The sequence below is a fragment of the Amphiura filiformis genome, chromosome 12 (genome assembly GCF_039555335.1).
Source record: "Amphiura filiformis chromosome 12, Afil_fr2py, whole genome shotgun sequence".
Classification (NCBI taxonomy): Eukaryota; Metazoa; Echinodermata; class Ophiuroidea; order Amphilepidida; family Amphiuridae; genus Amphiura; species Amphiura filiformis.
In genome coordinates, this window is record NC_092639.1 from 50,191,491 (window position 1) to 50,211,445 (window position 19,955).

The following is a 19,955-nucleotide window of genomic DNA, read 5'->3' on the forward strand; positions in this document are numbered from 1 at the left end:
AAAATATCCGATCTTTGCGATCAAAAACACAAAATTACAACTTTAAACATACTATTGGCAAAAGACATTATTACCAAACAATATAGAATAGAAAATTTGACATCATTTTCTCAAAATAATGAAAAAATTTGCTCACTAGACATCGAAAAAGTACGCAATCCAATTCCCGTTCAAACGCGTGGGAAACTGAAAGTGCATAATCGTGACTAATGATGACATGTATGATGCAAACTCATAGGTGTTGTGCGTTTGGCAAGTTGGGAGGGGTGGGGGTTCAAAATGACCCCATAGGATTATAAAAATTGCTCAAATACCTCTTTCAAATATATCAAATTATTTACATAAATAAACAAAAACAAATAAATAAATAAATAAATAAATAAATAAATAAATAAATAAATAAATAAATAAATAAATAAACGAAAAAAATTGAACAAATTTTAGCGTAGCATTAAAATCATAAATATAACCATTGCTACCAGGAGGACTCGAACCAACGATATTGATATCAGCAGTCTGATGCTCTAACATTGAGCTAAATGACAGCATCTAGTGATGAGCGTCGAGTTTTTAGCTTATACAGTGTTTGTCTGTGATAATGTCGCCTCGTGAAAGAAAGAAATATAAAATCTCAATTTGTAATTTAAATTTATTTGATAATTTTCTAACCTATATTTTCTTTCGAGCAGGGACAAATATTTCCCCTTTTATCTAATTTGACCGCTATATAAGAATCTATTTCTTTTATTACTGATTTAATTCCGCGATTTGTTCCATTAAGCAATATCAAAGATTAATGTCACACATCTCACAACAGATATTTAGTTGGTCTAGTGGTCTTTCACAGTGCTGTTTAACCGGGAGGTACCGAGATCGATTCCCACCTCTGCCTGCAATTTTTTTTAAAGTCGGACTGGGAAATAATAACCTGACATTCGCCGCTGACATTCGTACTTCAGTAGCGGAGTTATAACTTGTTAAACTTTGCTCCTTCCGTAAAAGGGTACATTATTTTGGCACTACATTATTTCTTTTTTTTTCACATTGCTGGTATTAAATATCAAATGGTCATAATTGGCGGTCACTTCAAATCATCCCCAACTGAACTAGGTTCAGGAATTTCCTCTCATTGTTAACTGTTGGTTAACCCACCACTTGAGAATAAAGGACTATGATAGGTGCAACAGGATTACCTACGGGATTATCTCAAGGATATAATTCTGTTCTCCATCCTTTTCTTACATCTTCTCTGATATGTGCTAGTGTCAATGGTTATTGTTAAAAGGCAATAAGGTATGTAATTGCAATATTTCCTCTGAATAGGAAAGACTCTCTACATCGAGTTATGTATGCTGGTGGTTCGCAATACTGTTATTTAAGAGAAGGTATCTTCCAAATCCAAATTCAAATGAATACTACAATAATGTTATCAATTTATTGCCTAATCTTGTAAACTGCAAACAAAAGGTATCGTTGCAAAGATGTAATTTTAAGAAAATAACAACCAACACGAAAATCAGAGAGACGTCTTTGGATGGGGGGAGAGTTGGCTTTCTGCATTTTGATACATCAACACTGCAATACGACTGAATTTGATAAATATATCACCAGGCAATTGAAAAGAACACATTTATAAGATTAAAGTATTACGTCGTACATACGAGCTATTTGCTTCTGCAAAGCGCTTTTTCAAAGGGGGTATTGTAATAATATTTGAAAACATTATAATGTATCTTAAGGGGGTACTACACCCCTACCCAAATTTGTGCCTATTTTTGCATTTTTCTCAAAATTATAGCACATTGGTGACAAGTAAGATATGTATATTATAGGGCAAGCACTACAACTAATGTACTGAAAATTCAGCAACTCACGGCAAGTAGTTATTGATTCATTGATCAAATATTGGTTTTCCCTCATTTTTGACTGTAACCCCACAACTGTTGTCTGTGCTGAAATAAAATACACAGTGCAGTAGTTGTAGTCCTTGCCCCTATAATATACATATCTTACTTGTCCCCAATGTGCTATAATTTTTAAGAAAAATGCAAAAATAGGCACAAATGTGGGTAGGGGTGTAGTACCCCCTTAAGTGAATACTGCATCTGTCCATATGAGACATTGCCTCTTAGGCACAAGAAAGGAAATTCTTAATCCTATCCAGCCTGATAATAGATGTACAGTATGTTGTACTCTTACATCAGGTGACTCTACTTGGTACAATTAGAGGTGAGGAACTCTGCTTATTAGGCCATCTTAATTTAATAGTTTCTCTCAAAGCCCTTCCTAAATTGAAACCCTAATGAGGAATGCGGTTTCATTTAGGGTTTATTTTACTCTTTTTTTTTATCAAACTCTGTGGTGAGCTTTTTAACAAGAATACGTTGGGGGAATACGCACACATACTAGTTTCACTGTGTTTAAGATGAAGAACTTTATTATAGAGTTTCACTACTATTTTACGTCTGACTATTAGTTGGGTATCTACCAGGTTTTAATGTGCATCCCCCCAGGACTCTACCAAACCAACTTTTTTAGCTTCCTTTTATGGTCCTATAACACATTCAAGATGTTAACAAAAAATATTTCCCGGCACTCCGGCCATATTCAAGGTTAAAGGTCAACACAGTGGTCAAATTAACAAGCACACCAAATTATTCCTCGGAGCATCTTTTTGACCTTTTTGCTTATAACTCAAGAACGGTAAGTCGCAGGTAGGTCAAACTATACCTTTTCTGAATCCTTGCAATGAGAGGAATAATTTGGTGTTAACCAGATTTGAGCAACTTTCAAATTTGACCACTGTGTTGACCTTTAACCTTGAATATGGCCGGAAGCTCGAAGAGAGTACAGTCTCTCTATAAAAAATTTTACGTCTGTGCCCCCGAAAATTTAATCACCGTCCCCCCCCCCCCACCCCCGGCCAAGAAAGCTGGCTACGCCCCTGGCAAGAGTTCTGAATGGGGCATTTTCACCCATTCTCTCCATAATAAAGTGTCCATGCAGCACTTAGTGATTACAGTATTTTGTGGTAAACCATCTCGCTATCTTGAAATAAACATTGCATTGTCATATCATTACCTGCCATGCCGTATTCTGCTACATAAACCATCAGTATGATTGCAGTCTTTGATTGCAAATTGCAAAAAGGACTTTCTTGTACAAAATCAATTGCAAACTGCGATTTTCGTGCCAGATATCAGGTCAATAGTCTAGATATCTCATGACTTCCGTCAGGTCCTCTCTCACGCATCTCTAGTGGTAGATCACGCAATTTCTGAGTATTTCATAACACATATTGCTCTGGGATATGTACGTTGTATAATAACAGATATGAAGGCCAAGTAGCTGCTACTATGCTGCGAGATAGTTTCAAGTGCGGATACAATAGAGGAGTGTCTGTTTTAATAAGCATCATGCTAGCTACATCATCATTTTAGCGTACCATCCTGTTCTACGTTCACCCAAAAATATCGTTTTTACAGTGTTTGTCGCGGTAACATTATATTTTAAAGAAACAACTTGAAAGTTGAATAGCGTCAAAAATTATCCTAATACGATAATTGCGTAACTCATCATAAGCGAAAAATAGAGGATTTACCCTTCATTTGCCATGTGTATCTACTGAAGTTATCATGCAACATAATTATTATCAAACTCAGTCATAAAGTTCTCATCAACAAATGCTGAATAAATGTGTTTATTAACCAGTGTTTTACCACAGTATTTAGTGTTATTGGCCAAGGCTAAACTAAACAAAAAACAGTTGTTTTCCGAAATCCACAAAAAGATACTTTCAAGCTTGAAAATTAATGACCTCATTTTCATTAGGTTTTCTTCTTTTTGTAGCATTGTTTGTACATTTTGTTTTACAAGCGATATTAGATAAATAAATCCTGTAAATAAACTTCATATCTAATATATCTTTATATCTACTCTGCACTGATTTGATAATAAAAACTTGTAATTTGAGGTATATTTTACCATTACCTGACTCAGGCCACCTACAGAAACATTTTTTACCTAACATCCCAAACATAATATGAAGAGCTTAGTTTCAAAACCCCTTACATCCACTTGCCCAATTTTGAGAACACATCAAACGATCATCAAAATAATCACTGATATAAGATGTTTTTCAACAAAAGCAGTTTTGGCAGGATGCTCATCCTACCCAAGCATCCCGCCAAAAACTGCTTTTGTTGCAAACCCCTATATATCAGTGATTTTTTTGATGATTTTTTGATGTGTTCTCAAAAATGGGCAAGTGCATGTAAGGGGTTTTGAAACTAAGCTCTTCATGTTAATATTTGATACACAATTGCTATGTTTTCGTTAAATGAAAATGAATGTCTCGTTTTTGCAAATGAATAAAATGCGACTTGAATAATATATATAGAAATTAAAAACATATAGAAATTTCCTTGAGTTACTGATTAATTGGTGGTATTGAGTACCGATTTTGTTTCACAACTACGAGAATAAAGTTGCTATTTTGAAGAGAGGATTAAGGGATCTAAAATGAGCGTTTATTGCGTTTCGACAGTATTTTTTGAGGGACATGAGAGCACCTCAGACCTATCGAATTGCATTCTGAATACGAAGCATGTCTTTCTGATATCAAATAATTTTCATTTTTTGAAAATCACAATATAATACCAATTTTATGACAAATTATAAAAATTTGATATTTTTCAAATTTTTGATATATGACAGTCCTCGAAGTAAATTATATAAATCTAATGATATATTCTTAAAGTGTATGTAGCAGGAGGAAAAGCCGACGGTCAATTGAAAATTTTGACCTTTCATATTGAAGATATAGATTTTTCATAAAAAGACCTAATTTTTTTTGGTGTTTTGGGAAAAAAATCCATATCTTCAATACGAAAGGTCAAAATTTTCAATTGATCGTCGGCATTTCATCCCACCTACATACACGTTAAGTATAAATCATCAGATTTATAAAGTTTACTTCGAGTACTGTTAAATATCAAAAATATCAATTTTAATGATTTGCCATAAAATGTGTATTAAATTGCGAATTTCAAAAACCAAAATTATTTGATATCAGAATGACATTCTTCGTATTCAGAATGCAATTCGATATGTCTGATGGGCTCTAATGTCCCAAAATAAATATTGTCCAAACGTTCATACCCCAGCCCTTAATACAGTAAATCATATTATTTATTCATACTGTTATGGCGCTATTTTCATTCTATTTATCAATTATTTAGATATATCGCTCCGCGGTCTTTCTCTCATCAATCACGCTCGCCATCGATCCTTTGTAGTCGATAGCCAGCTATTGAAGGAGACAGACCGCAAGCGTACTCATTCCGTAATCTATGTTGGGATACTTTGTTGATGTTTGATGATGCGGAATTAAAGATTATTGTGAAGTTATATTTTGAAATCCAGCTTTTTCTCTTCGTGTATTCAGCGAGTGTTTCTCCGTGAAACTTGGAGATCCATCGGTCATCTATTATGGTGTGAAATCTATCTTTCACCAGAATAAATTATTGATGGATCTCGGGTGAGTTTCAAAGTTATAACAAACAGGAGTATTTTTACGTATCATTTAGTCTATTCAGATACTTCAGGGTTTTAAGTACATCACCTAAATCATCAATATTTTATGATTTTATGAACAGGTGTCACAGTGACAAAAAGAATAAAACCTCTCGTATTGCATGCTTAAGGTGGTACTACACCCCTTGATAAATGTTGTGACTAAAAGAATAGAAAAGTTATGTATATTATAGGGGCAAGGAATCCAATTACTTCACTGAAATTTCAGTGATTCAAGACAAGTGGTTCATTATATATGTTAAGAAATGAGGTACATTCCAGCGGCACCTCTTTTCTTATCATAATTAACGTACCTCTTGTCTTGAGTCACTGAAATTCCAGTGTAGTAAGTGGATTCCTTGCCCCTTAAATATACAGAACTGTTACCAGTGTGTTATTATTTGCCAAAATAGTCACAAATTTATCAAGGTGTGTAGTACCACCTTAAGTAAACTACTTGCCACATTAGAAGTCTAACAAAACAATAGTAGCGTCCCATTCTTTCATATTCTGGTCAAGTGGCCTATATATCACACCAAATTTGCCATAGAAACTACGGTGACGTATAAATAAGAACATGGCCAGCTTTGAGAGAATGGACTGTCAACACTCGCAATGCACAGAACGTATATTGTTTTTGTTATCAGAAAAAAGAACGTGAATCAAGTATTACAAATTTAATGGCTTTTACACATATGGATAATGGGAACTAACCTTTTGTTGTGTCTTAATTCCCTATGTCTCGGGTACAAGGTCGCACAATACATACATCAATGAACAACAAAAACGCTCTCAGAGAGCTCATTTGTACGTACTGCTCGCGAACTGTTCATAAATGTACGTCATCAGTCTGCTGCATTGGAAATCAATTTCACTTCGAACGCTGAAAGGGCCGTACGAGCAAGCATTTTACCAATACAAATTTGTATTTTTTCAGGAAAAATTCGGATAAAAAATAGCAACGAGTGTTAACTTGTAATGTAATAATTATTCTCTTCGAATGGAGTTTTAACTTGTTTTTGCTATAACACCATGCAGATATGAGAGGTTTTGACGGAACAGTGATATCACTCTAAATGTTATGGACTGGTATTCATACATTTGTGTAGAGAAACAAAGGCTTCAAAATTTAATAATGTGCAATGCGAATGTTCTTTAGTACATTCGTCAAACAAACATCGCACTGCTGCTACAATTTATGTGTAATGTGAATGCTCTTTCAGACGTTTCTGTAGTTGACAGAAGTGAGCAATCGGACAATTGTCATCGGCGAAAAGTGCAAAATACTATTATGTACTTTAGGTGCAGGTTTATTTGTAAAATAATCAATAGCTTGTAGGCTATATGTCAGATGACTGTTCTGATAATATTGATAAAAATAGAAATAAGCGAATAAACAGGCTGTAGACACAGGTGGCTTGAAAAAAGTATTTCAATGTATGTGTTAGAAGCCAAAATGTTTTTGCATAAAACAAGTAAGTCACCCATCAAAATGCTATATGATGACTTTGCAGCCACGTCATGAAAAATATATTGCCGTGAACTGAAAATTGCCACAAGCAGTTGGAACTGAATAATAAGAAAACATATTGAAAAATTAATGATCTATTACCATGATTACCTTCTTGTAATACTTTTAATACTTTAATACTGTTTGTAGGTTATCAACTTTGATATAGCTTATTTGGATACAACGTTAACGGGGGATATGAGAAGTATATTTCCCTAAGGCTTCCTGTAGAGGAACATTGTCCTTGTTTGCGTATAATAAGTCGAGAGAAATGAAATTGTAATATAAAATGCCTCACTCATTTGCTCACCTCACTCCCGAGACTCACACTGATATGATCAAAGACTGTGGATGGAGTAAAATTTCTCTTTATATTCAAGGTCTAATCTCCTGATAATACCCGATAGGTAGATCTATAGATTTACAAACAAATCATCAACTTGTATTACTGCTTTTTTATTTTTGTCTTCACTCTTGTTCCTTTGTTTATTAGTTGGGTTTTTACTCTTTACCTTCTACGCTCGTGTCTTACACGTGATGCATAATGAGGTATTGCTTTTGTCTTTGACTATTCAAGTTGACTTCTAAAAACAATGAAGATCTCGCTGGCTAAATGGAATAGGTAAAATGTTTGTTCTCCATTTGTTTTTGGTGTTATAAAAAGCTAGTGGATGAGCTCCGAGGTTTGGGAGATACCACTGGGGGAAAATCAAGTCTTTTATTTACAAATTATACCTGCAACTGATGCTGTGTTTTTTACATAATACTCCTGGTTAATATCCGAATCATGTAACTTCCCGCAGCAAAAATAAATAAAATATATTTGTTCATATTTTTATCGTATGATTCAAAACAATTAGTTGAAAGTGACAGATCGTCTCAATTCAACACAATAATAATTGCATATATTAAAGATTAGTCCCTAATAAAATTACCTTTCTGTGGTGCTTAGGGAAATGTATATGATCCTACTTTAATACTTTTGTATTCTGTTTATTTGTGCGAGCACAGCCCTCACTCCAACCACACCCCACGCTCCGCAAACATAAACATCCCATGTGCAACCCCATTTAAATACGCAGAATGAATGTAAAAGCATCATACATGTATAATTATGTATTTCAAATTGAGTTCAAACAGGGTTTTTTTTTGTAATAAGGTTTTGCCATACAGTGTTATCTGTGTCAATTGGTGACACGAGATTCTGCTCACAATCTACCTGTTCTCGGATATAATATTATTTGAAATTCGATCTTATATTGTGAGTGTTTTCTATCAAACACTTTCTCTGTTACTGATTCTTTGGATCCTTGATTAAATATAATTTATTTTCTAGTATGCACAGTGCGGCAGACATATTCCCGTCAATTTGTAGGTTCATCTATCGCCAATCAAAGTTGAGGTAATAAACAGGTTTGCTATTGTTTGTCTTGAGATCAATTAAGTACATCTACTTCTAAATAAATTTCAATTCAAGTGAAATTCCCTCTCTAGTGGAAAAAAGGTATACCTGTTTCCGATCCTTTTCACATGATATCTCTAATTACCTTTGTGTATCAGACTTATATCTAAATCTATAATTATATATTAAAAGAGAAGATATGGTTGCAACAAAATTTCAACATTTGAAATCCTATTATTATGGGTGGATAAAAGGTGAAAACAGTAACCGTCATGTCAGAAAAATGACAGGCCTGTTAAATAAAGTGACACGTAAGAGACTGAACTATTTTATGAATCAAATTAATATCAGGAAATATTTGACAGATCTTGTATTTTGTCATTATTGTCAAACTAGAATAATATTCAAGATATCAACCTTCCATACAGAATTGGTACTCAATTTCACAAATTAATCATTTTCTTGCAAAAATGTTTATATTTCTGATTTCTGTATTATATTCCTTACGTCGTCGTGTAAAACAGCATAATTATTCTTTTGCGTTAAAAGGTTAATGTTTTTGATGAGGGCACACACCTATTGTCGGCACTCGCACCTGTAAGATTAGTAGCTTTGAAAGAGCGATATTGTATTTAATCTATGATTGCAGACATACACAGGTGGTGCGTGCAACCTGTTTGTAGTGCAGGGCGATATAATTTTCTTTTTAAAATAATCTGCTCTCATATCTAGTAACTTCCCATTTTTATGATTAGCACTAGTGTCATTCTATTTCGGAAACAATTTATCTTGTCGTTTGCACTGATTTAGTCAGACAAACGTCCTAGGGATAAGTGTGCATGTCTTGGGTCTTTGAAATACTTAATCAAACCATAGGCTCTTACTATGTATATAAAAGCGTTTTTAGCATTATTTGTGTGACAAATAGGTTAATCTTTTAAAACGGCGGTAAATTACTACAATAATGTTATCAATTTATTGCCTAATCTTGTAAACTGTATACAAAAGGTATCGTTACAAAGAGGTAATTTTAAGAAAATAAGAACCAATACGAAAATCAGAGAGACGTCCTCAGATGGGAGAAATGTGGCTTTCTGCATGTTGATACATCAACACTGCAATACTGAATTTGATTAATCATGTATATTACCTGGCAATAATTTGAAAAGGATGTATACGTTTATAAGATTAAAGTATTATATATAGCTATTTGCTACTGCAAAGCGCTTCTTCAAAGGGGGTTATTTGTGGTATGTAATTCTGTGCTTGAAGTTAATGTCGTTTTTATTCCCGCGCATGTTAATGAATCTTAAGTGAATACTGCATCTGTCTAAATGTTTCTCTAATTCTGAGAAATAACTTGATCAAGACATTGCTTCTGAGGCAAAGGAAAGGAAATTTGTAATCCCATTCAGCCTAATCATCGGGTCTGATTAGGGGGCGACACAAGCCGTTTTTTTTAGCAATTTTCCTATGGGATTTTCTAAATTTTGCAATCGATTGGGGGCACATGCCCCCCCCGTGCCCCTATGACGCTACGCCACTGATGTACAGTATGTTGTATGAACTTTGCTTATTAGACCATCTTAATTTAATAGTTTCCCTCAAAGCCCTTCCCAAACTGAAACCCTGATGGGGAACGCGGTTTCCTTTAGGGTTTTTTACATCTTTTTTAAATCAAACTTAAGCTTTTTAACAAGAGTCGGGGAAATACACACACATAGTTTCACTGTATTTTAGATGAAAAACTTTAGATGGTAAATTTTGGAAAAAAATTAAAACAGCGGGAAAAATTAAATGTATTCAAGGCCAGCGGGAATAACGCGCAAAAGTGGGTATGCGCGCGTGGCTTTGAGACAACTACATTCGTATGGAGAGTTACTCACCATAGTGTGATGTACCTTGAGTGATTAAATGTGATACTTTACTTGCTTTATATTTAAAACTATTTCATGAGAGATGGGATTCCCTTTACGTGTGATGCAAACATGATGTGTCAAATTTAGTTATTGCCTTCGGTTTTGACCGTTGAAAATGACTTCTTCAACCCATGATTATCTCGCCGACCATAATGAAGAGGCACCATGGGACGCTGCTCTTATCACGGAATCTATGCGTCGCTAGACTTCTAATGTGTCAAGAAATTTACCCGTGGTCTGTGTGGCCAGGAATTGTTTTCGGGGGACAGAGTGGGAGGGTTGGGGCAAAATCAACCAATTTTGATATAAAATTGTATCGATTGAGCCCATATTTATTGGTCGAGCTATAAATAAATATTGGGCGTAAAGCATCCAATTTTATCTGTATTATGTTTCGGATCCAATATTTTCACACACTTGGATTCATCAAAACATAATAATGCGAAAAATTGCAGCAAAAAAGTGGAAATCGTGGTAATTTTGGGTTTTTTACTGGAGACAGCTGGAGACCAAGAGTATCTTCAGTAGAGAGCGGGGCAAAGGCAAAGAAAAAAAACCTCTGACAAAAAATGAAAGAGAAATTCCGGAGGGCAAAGGAAAAGAAAGAGACAAGGAGTCCCTTTTCCACCAAATGTCACCCCGATCTTGGGCCAAAATAGTGTAATAATCAGATTTTTTGTGCTCCAATGACGCCTTTTGGAAGTTCGAAGAAAGTACAGTTTCTCTGAAAAACCCGGTGCCCCTGAAATTTTAACACCCCCCGACCAAGAAAGCTGGCTACGCCCCTGGCAGGAGTTTCACCCATTCTCTCCATGATAAAGTGTTCATGCAGCACTTAGTGATCACATTATTTTGTGGTAAATGAACAATGTTTTAACCATCTTGAAATAAACATTGCATTGTCATGGCATTGACTGTCATGCCGTATTCTGATAAACCATCAGTGTGCACTGTTACTTCATTCGAAAACACTTATGAAATTCCGACATTAGTTTATCACTTTTGCAGCAATTTTCGTCTTTGATATATGTTTGTATTGCAAAAAGGATTTTCTTGTACAAAATCAACTGCAAACTGCGTTTTTCCTGATTTTCGTGCCAGATATCAGGTCAATAGTCTAGATTCCGTCAAGTCCTCTCTCACGCATCTCTAGTGGTAGATCAGGCAATTTCTGAGTATTTCATAACACATATTGCTCTGGGATATGTAAGTTGTATGATAACAGATATGAAGGCCAAGTAGCTCCGACTACGCTGCGAGCTAGTTTTAAGTGCGGATACAATAGTGGATCCACCGACGAGTGTCTGTTTTCAGTGTTTTAATAAGCATCATGCTACATCATGCATTTTAGCGTACCATCCTGTCTTATGTTCACCCAAAAATATCATTTTTACAATGTGTGTCGCGGTAACAAAATATTTTAAAGAAACAACTTGAAAGTTAAATAGCGTCCCAAATTACCCTAATACGATAATTGCGTACTCATCATAAAGCGAAAAATAAAGGTGTTACCCTTAACTGACATTTGCCATGTGTATCTACTGAAGTTATCATGCAACATAATTATTATCAAACTCAGTCATAAAGTTCTTATCAACAAATGCTGAAAAAATGTGTTTATTTAACCAGTGTTTTACCACAGTATTTAGTGTTATTGGCCAAGAACAAAAAACCAGTTGTTTTCCGAAATCCACAAAAAGATACTTTCAAGCTTGAAAATTAATGACAACATTTTCATTAGGGTTTCTTCTTTTCGTAGCATTGTTTGTACATTTTGTTTTTGCAAGGGATAGTAGATAAATAAATCCTGTAAATAAACTTCATATCTAATATATCTTTGTATCTACTCTGCACTAATTTGATACTAAAAACGTGTAATTTGAGGCATATTTTACCATAAATCCTGACTCAGGCCACCTAGAGGAAACATTTTTACCTAACATCCCAAACATAATGTACGGTATGTTAATATTTATAAAATGCGACTTGAATAATTTGTATAGAAATTAAAAACATATAGAAATTTCACTGAGTTACTGATTGGTGGTATTGAGAATAAAGATTGCTATTTTGAATAAAGGATTAATACAGGATAGTGCCCATTTTAAATCATATTATTTATTCTTACCGGAGTATTATTACGTATCATTTAGCCTAATTTAGAAGGTTTTAAAAGAGCATTTCGTGATCCACGGCCTCATCCCCCACTTTTCTCAAAAAAGTTGAGATTTTTATACCACTGGATACCTGTGGCTACATAATGTTTATGTACCAAATATTTCTTGCAGATTAATTCGTTTAGCAAAAATATCGCCAAATTTAAATTTCGTTCTGGTATACTAGAACGAAATTACAACAGTGTCCTATGGAGCAGTGTAATACACATAATCATGCGTAACTCGCAAACGTAAAATCGGAATCAACTGAAATTTTGGAAATAAAGTGGATAACTACTGACAAATGTCATAAAAAGAGGATGCTAGGATCACGAAATCCTTCCTTTAAGTACATCATCTAAATCATCAATATTTTATGATTTTAAGAACAGGTGTCACCGTGACAAAAAAGAATAAATCTCGTTTTGCATGCTTAAGGGATCTGGAATGAGCGTTTTGAGCGTTTCGACAGTATTTTTGTGGGACATGAGAGCACATCAGACATATCGAATTGCATTCTGAATACGAAGAATGTCTTTCTGATATCAAATAATTTTCATTTTTGAAATTCACGATATGATACAAATTATATGACAAATTATTAAAATGTGATATTTTTCACATTTTTGATATATAACAGTCCTCGAAGTAATTTTTTATCAATTTAATGACATATTCTTAAAGTGTATGTAGCTGGGAGGAAAAGCCGACGATCAATTGAAAATGTTGACCTTTCATATTGAAGATATGGATTTTTTCCCGAAAAAGACCCAATTTTGGTTGGTGTTTGGGAGAAAAAAATCCATATCTTCAATACGAAAGGTCAAAATTTTCAATTGATTGTCGGCTTTTCATCTCACCTACATACACTTTAAGTATAAATCATCAGATTTATAAAGTTTACTTCGAGTACTGTTAAATATCAAAAATATCAATTTTAATGATTTGCCATAAAATGTGTATTACATTGCGAATTTCAAAAATCAAAATTATTTGATATCAGAAGGACATTCTTCGTATTCAGAATGCAATTCGATATGTCTGATGTGCTCTATTGTCCCACAATAAATACTGTCCAAACGTTCATACCCCACCCCTTAAATAAACTGCTTTCCACATTAGAAGTCTAACAAAACAACAGTAACGTCCCATTGTTCCTCTTCCCTATGGCCAACGAGATAACCATGGGTTGAAGTAGCACTACCTTCGGGCTCTGTTGCTATTAGCATACTATCTAGAGAGGTTGCGTCAGCTGAACGTCTAGCGCTACGCGCTCGGCTGCTCGCGCTACACTCTCGCTAAGTCCGTGAGAGACTGCAGCTAGAGTTGAAGAAGTCAACTGACAAGGTAAATCCCAAACGTCAAGATAAATTGTTTTCTGAATAGAATGACGATAAATATATTTATAATCATGCTGGAAAAAAGTGAACTGAGCCAATTTATCACACACAAAATCTAGATTTCACACATATGCATGTCAATATCCGTTTTGCGGAATACCTGCTTACAGCAGTCACCGACAACGGGGATGTCTCAGCATCAACATCATTGACTCTTTAAAACATTATATAAACATGGTAATATTTTTAGAACAAGCTTAATTCGAAGTAGAAGTAGTGAGAAGGTTGTCTTCTTTGAAATCAAGATTTTAATATAATGCTGATACCCAAAAAGGAATAGGAGGTATTGTATGTAAACCAGATTTCACCTTTCTCGATAATATAATGAGTGAGCTTATTTCACTTGATGAAACTGATGCACTTATCTGATCTCGTGACAGGACATCAAACCGGTTATTGCTCGTACTTTACTTGGCGATAGCATTGACGGGAATATGACTCACGCACTATGCATACTAAAATATAAATTATATTTGGTCAAAGACTACAAAAACTTAGGAAGCAGATTGAAATGCAAAATAATTATTAAGGGAAATTACTAGTATTATTAAAGAATACGTACTTTGTGAGCACAATCTCGCGTCACCAATTGACACGGAAAACACTTTTGTTCATTTTGAAGCATTTAGGTTTCTCTGCGAATTTGCATGATTGATTGCAAAGGCATTTAAAGTAATGTTATTGTACTTGTGGCTTATATCGTATAGCCTATATTTTAACATTGAAATCTACTTTATCAAAACGTCGGTCGCAACACATAGTGCCGAAGAGTGATGTTTCCAAATTTTCAGTTTCACATAGTGACGTATAAGTTCAGAGCTAGCTATATTAGCTATTAATGACAAATAAGCTTCAAACACGTTTTTCTCGGAAACGCATTTTGTCCTTCGCGTATGCCACTATGTGTTGCTACCGACGAACGGAGACCAATTTCCTATCACTGAATCTAAATCAACAATGAGCTCATGACATTCGGCCTCAAATATCTCCACTCACTTGATGTCCCCATACTCAAAGATTATTATACCAGTTTGGAATACATGAGTTTGTTTGAAGCAAATATATGACTAATAACACTTTAAGGGTTAGACAGACACCACTGCACATAAACATCTTGTAGTATAGATTAACTAGTTTTGAATATGTAAGCACACAAAATAATAAGCAAAAAGCGTATTCTCCTTTCCCTGATCTTCTCTGAGAGCCTTGGGAGGTCTCCATACAACTCTTTGTTGCTTATGTGCTGCTTCCAATGGATGCTGTACACTGCCTTAAGCATACGGGTGTAACAGCCATTACAGGGATACATATACCGAAACCCCAAACAATAGTATTTTGTTAGCACGGTGAAAAAGTGAATTTTTACTGATGATATTCGTAGTAACAGTATTGTGCTGGGTTGCCATGGAATGATAAATTCTTGCTTACTTGCTTCAGATGAGTGGTGTCCTCCAAGTACAACAGCACGCCAAATCCTTCTGTCCTGCATGGTCATTCCCAAATCCATAACATCCAGTCCAGTGTTTCAATATTCCACGTATGTTTAGAGGGGTCCATCAGGTTTTCTGTTTCCATGCTTTGGTGCCCAATTGATCAGCTTGACTATAGGCTATAATGCCCTGCGAAATGTGTCCTACTCCCTTTGATCTTCTGTGAAAGTTTCGGTAGGTAGCCACGCAGCTCTTTGTTCGTGATGTGCTGCTTCCAAGTGATGTTGTATACTGTTCTAAGCATTCTTGTGTAGCAACCATCAAGATCTTTACATAGTCTAGGAGACATGGTCCATACTTTACATCAATAGGTTAGCAAATATACGGATCTTGAATTTCCTTGCGAGAGTTGACCTCCAGATTTTGTTGAGCCCCTCCACACAGATACTTTGTGCGTGTTTACATCTTTTTCCGTGCTAGCCATCCATGCACCCAGATACACACCTCTTCTAGTTTGGTGTCATTGTTTGTTTGGATAGATATCTTTTGACTATGGTTGAAAGACATGAACTTTGTTTTCGAAGCATTCATTTCGAGGCCAACTTTTTCCAAAAGATGATTCAACCCTTTGCAGTAGCTCTTGTGCTTGCTGGATTTTCACTGATAGTAGGTCATCTGCAAAGCCCAAATCTGTTAGCACTTCAGGTCCAATTCGCCTGTTTCTTCTTTTCACCAGCTGGAATCCAAGCTGCTCTTCTCTACCTTCAACTGCCTCCCTCAAAGCATAATCCAATACCACCACAGGGCAAAAGTGGCTCCTTGCAGGTTGTTTGAAGTGATCACTTATTAATGATTCTAACAAAACATTACATAATTTTCAATTATAGACCTTTACAATACCACAAGATATCACGCTAATATACACATAATTTTTAACTATTTTTAACTAATGACACTCTATCATGCCACTCGCCGCCTGGCCTACCCCTTGTAAAGATGCAAACAATTTTTAAGATAAATAGCGCCATCAGTGTTCAACTTTGCTTTAAAATGAATACAGTTCTACATGCAATCAAACAACCGTGAGCTTGCAGTTCACCAGCAAGAATAGATGAAAGAAAAAGAGCAAGGTACACCAATTTGACGTGGAGAAACAGGTAAAATACAGACTAGGACTGTACGCAAGGGGGGAACAAAAACAGCAAATGTAGGCATCAGAAGTAGGTAAATTTCGACAGTCATGGTGTAGTTAAAAACAAATTCGGCCCTGAGATTTTGCCAAAATATCTCCTGTTTGAAATAATAATTTCGTAAAGCCGTTAATTGCACACGTTTCACGCGTTTTTAACAAAAATGTATTTATCTCAACATCACAAATTTGAAGTCAATCAAATAATCTACTGTATGCAATTCTTGTGTATGTCAATCTGTTTTAATGTTTGTACAATTTGTTAAAATATTTATTTAGTCGATGATAACCAATGCTATATTAATAAAGGCAAAGTTGAACCCCCTTCTCTTTGTCCTCCCCCGCTTAAAAGTAGTTGCTAACGCAAAATGATATTCTGAGAAAAGTTGTCCAATTCCTACCCTTAGATAAAATACTACATTGCACCGCCATAAAATAGATCGTATTTTTTTGGTGACTAACAATTTGATTAGGTGCACTTTCGGTTTATTATATTGGAAAATATCTCATTCACTGATGTCTTATAGATGCGTTTCTTTCTTATCAAGATGTTAACATCGATCGATATAAGAAACGCAGACGGTTATCAATTAAGCTCTGCATGCACCTCCTAGTTAGAATCGACATGTGCTGGTATAATTACGACAACGCAATTTCTGATAAAGTAATTATGCAATTTGATTTGATACCTGCAGGTTGCGACAGTGCAATCCAATGTCTAGAATGTCAAATACACCAACTTGACGTGGAGAAACAGGTAAAATACAGACTAGACTGTACGCAAGGGGGGAACAAAAACAGCAAATGTAGGCATCAGAAGTAGGTAAAGTTCAAATTGAACTTGGTAGCAAACAGACAACAGACTCAGAGCAAAATAAGCTGTGTCTTAACTCAATGAAAGCAAGTCTACTGTCACTATTTTGTTTTATGAAAGTGTGCTGTGGGTCTGCCTAAGGCTGCCAATTCGTGAAGGAGGTGAACTGATGATTCTGACATCCATTCAGCATGCAATTAACGTTATACAAAATGTATTGGTGTGTGTAGGGGCGGTGTATATGTACTGTATGTATATCTCATTGTCTAGTACAGGCTGTATGAAAATGATTGGTACCCATTAGTTTTCATGTTTACTTAAAAGCCGGCTGCCTCTCGATGCAACATGAAATCATATTTATTGAAACGCCGACAATTATTTACAGATTACACCCTTTTAACACATTTAACTACAAATTATATGAATCTTATGTTGCATTTCAGTCACGTCCAGAATCACTGAAAACTGATGGGTACCAGTCATGTTGATACAGCCTGTATATGACTCTGAAGAGTAACTTAGTGGACCTTACATACACACAATATGAAGCTAAGACAATGGACAATACCGACACATTTGAATTTAAATTTGACTTCTTTTTACTTACTTGTTATGGCAGCGATAAGACACATCGACAAAATATGTATTATATCCATTGCTTCAGATTTGCAGACGTGATTTTTTTCTCACCACTGTGATTCCACCTACGAAAATACCTTCAATTGTCACCGGAGGATCATTTACTAATATTTCTCAGCTACATTAGTTGGGTGTCATGTCCCTTTGATGAGTTTTAATGTTTACTCGATGAGTTCGCATGTTCGTTTCTCAAACCCCTTTTATGATTGAGTAATTGATTGATTGATTGAGTGATTGATTGATTGATTGATTGATTGATTGATTGATTGATTGATTGATTGATTGATTGATTGAAAGAGCACGTGTGACCGAGTGGATAAGGCGCTCGACTCATAATCCATACGTTGCGAGTTCGAACCCCACTATGGCCAACGTGTTGTGTCCTTGGGAAGGCACTTAATCCTCATGGCCTACGGAGGTGGGGTATGGTGGGGATGGATGTTTGTATAGTTGTTTGTTTCGATGTTGCAATATTGGCGCTGATTAAGCTGTTGCCTTCAAATTGCATTGTTTCTGTTTAGGTGTGTTTAATGTAAATTCTAGCAATTTGACCTGCTGGTCACTTTTCGAATTTGAAATAAAACCTTACCCTTATTTATATTGATTGATTGATTGATTGATTGATTGATTGATTGATTGATTGATTGATTGATTGATTGATTGATTGATTGATTGATTGATTGATTAATTGATTGATTGATTGATTGATTGATTGATTGAAACATCAACAACAAACATCATGTAAGTATTGTGTCTTTCTGTCTCAACTTCTCGCACCACACACGCGTCTACCAAATTGAGGTTGCGTGCAACCCCCCTGGTGTGCAAATACAATCCTAATTTCGAGACTTATTAATAGTTCCTTTTATTTCTTTATGAACAATTGAATAAATTCCTAAATTAAAACACATTCCACATCACCCCACAGAAAGCGATATATTACCTGTTGTACTTAAAACGGTTTTACAATGAATGAAATAAAAGGTTAAAATGCAACAGAAATTGGCATGATGTTTGCTAAATTTTGAATCGATCATGATTAATAATGTTTCCCAAAAACAATTTTCTTGTACACGATAAACCACACATTCCGACATCAATCATCAGATGAGAAATCTAATTTTTCCATGACTATCGTCAATTACTATCAGATGAGAAATCGTAATTTGTCATGACTATCGTCAATAATCGCTCTTTAGCATGTTTGGTGGAAGATGTTTTCACTAGAAAAATAACAATTCAACATTATATATTTTATTTTTATTCAACACATTTGTGCGGAACTACATCGACAAGTGGAAATAAATACCAAGGCGTCTAATAAATAGTAAATACTAATGTTAAACCTATTTGTATTAATTGTTACTCTTTCTAGAAGGTATAGTACGCTTTTAGAAGACGTAGTAATACTTTGTACTTTATAGTTTCAATTATTAACAAATATTTTTTTACCTAATTCTATTATTGATTATACTTTAGAATGGATCTTTAATATATATTTCATGTGAGTATGTTCACTTACTGTCGCTGTACCCACTAATTTAATCATTCTTTACATGACAATATAGAGCCTTTTCTGTATATCCTACAATATGTACCTGAAAGAATTATATCGTCGGAAAAAAAGTTTGGGTATTTTAATGATATATAAGAATTTCATGAGAATACATAAAATTCATACCGTTCTAAGGATTCAAATATCAATCACTGATATATATCTGATCTGAAGTACCAATCACGGGGTCCTCTCGCTATTCCGAAGGTCCGCCATTCCGAAAGTTCGCTTTTCCGAAGGTTCGCTTTTCCGAACGTGTAATTTTACCATTCGTTATTCCGATTGTAAGTAAAGGTTCGCTATTCCGAAAAAAAAACGGTTCTCCATTCCGAAGGTTCTCTATTCCGAAATTCCCAAAACACAAACA